Source organism: Triticum dicoccoides, chromosome 5A, assembly GCF_002162155.2.
Source record: "Triticum dicoccoides isolate Atlit2015 ecotype Zavitan chromosome 5A, WEW_v2.0, whole genome shotgun sequence".
Lineage (NCBI taxonomy): Eukaryota > Viridiplantae > Streptophyta > Magnoliopsida > Poales > Poaceae > Triticum > Triticum dicoccoides.
The window spans coordinates 361894067-361895955 of NC_041388.1; positions in this window are offsets into that span (position 1 = coordinate 361894067).

The following is a 1889-nucleotide window of genomic DNA, read 5'->3' on the forward strand; positions in this document are numbered from 1 at the left end:
AACAATGCATGTCAGGAGGAGGGGTTTGGCGAGCACGATCCAGATGAGATAAGCGAGCTGGTTGAGCTTGGTTCAGGGGAGGTGGATGACGGTGAAAACTCTGCTGCGGAGAGGATCACAAATACTGAATCCGATGGAGAAGATGAAGTCTGCAGCCATCCGCTAAAGCGTGCTCGTGTGTGTGGTGAGGAGCACATGCGCGTATAACTAAACATTGGTGTGCTGAGTGTGTGCATGCATGGTAATATCTCATTACCACAAAAATATGTTGGAAGGTTTATGTCTGCATCCATCACCTAAAGTGTGCTCGTGGTGAGGACCACGAGCGCGTATAGCTACAGTTAGTGTGCTGAGTGTGTGCATGCATGGTAATATCTCATTACCACAATTATGTTGGACGGTTTATGTCAATTACGATGTGTGTCCTAATCCTAAGTTGCTTGTGTGTTGGTGGAAAATGAAAATATCGTGTCATGTTGTAGAGAAAGACACTGTGTTTCCTTTTTCCCCATGGTGCTGAACTGCGATGAGACGAATGAGAAAACAAAAACAATGAATATTAAAACAGGGACAGATATGAATTGTTTCAGGCGTGTTAGGAAAAAAACAAGTATTTGAGCAAAGAAAATATGGCTACTGATGATGTTGTCATGCCACGTCGTGTGCAAAATTGTCAATTCGACTCCACCATAGACTATTGATATGAACAGACAATCGGCATCCATCCTTGTTTGGGAGAATGGGAGTTCCCACCGAGGGGATGGGTGGGGGACCTCACCACCAACCACACCCACCCCGAACACACACCCCACCTCGTCCCCCTGATACAGCACAAATCCCTTGAGTGAAGGCACCGTGTTTATGAAAAGAGTGCACCAAAAAACGTCAGAACTAACACGTGTAGATGAGGTAAGAAGTAAACAAATATCGGGATTAAAAGGTTTGGTGCCGACGATCATTACAAGCCACGCGATCTAACATGTGGTGTGGCATTGAAAAATGTGAATTATAGATTGGTTCACTGAAGTGAGATGAAGTGTCAATCGGTAGCTCTCAATGGTGCGAAAAACGGTTTAATGGCGGGAAAGAATATCATCGTTATCTCCGATGTATGAAGTGAAGCATTGGGACCACCGAATCATCCATGCTACATCTCAAGTAGTTTCCTCTTTCGACTGTTATGGAGAACACAATAAAAGAAAATGAAAGAAATATTGGAGAAAGAGACGTTGCGGGGGTGGTTCACAATTAGGGCTAAGTTTTGTTGTTGGGGATGGTAAACCCCGGGCAATAAACCACCAAGGGGGTGATTTCATTGCACACTTGAGATCCTCAGTTAAATCATCGTTGGTATTTGGACAATAAAATGAAGAAACAGGGGGAAGAGGATGAGGGGGCTTACCACAGGCGGATAGGGAAAGCGCGGCCGGAGTTTCGTCGCGCTAGGGAGAGAAGCTCGCGTTGTACTTATATCCCGGCGCCTTGGGGTCACAAGAACCAGCGAAGCAGGGTTTCCCTTGACAGACCATCAGGGGCGTGGGCATCTCACCCAGTAAGAGGCCATGGGGAGAGCCGATCGTCCCTCACCCAGATGGGTCTCCTAAGTGTACACTGTAAATCCCGCCCATGGTTTCTCGGGCCGGAAAAATAAGCAGGGGTTCCCCCGGGATCTGGGTGTACAAAAGGAAACCTTAACTTTAAAACGACCTAAATCAAATCTTTCCTCCATTCATTTTTGCGAAATTCCTTTTTGTTTATTTTCTTGTTATTAAATAAAATTGTCAAGTCGATCCTGCCATAGTCTATTGAGATGAATAGACAACCGGGATCCCTCCTTGTTTGGAAGAATGGGAGTTCTCGTTGAGGGTAGGGGAGGGGACCCTACCACA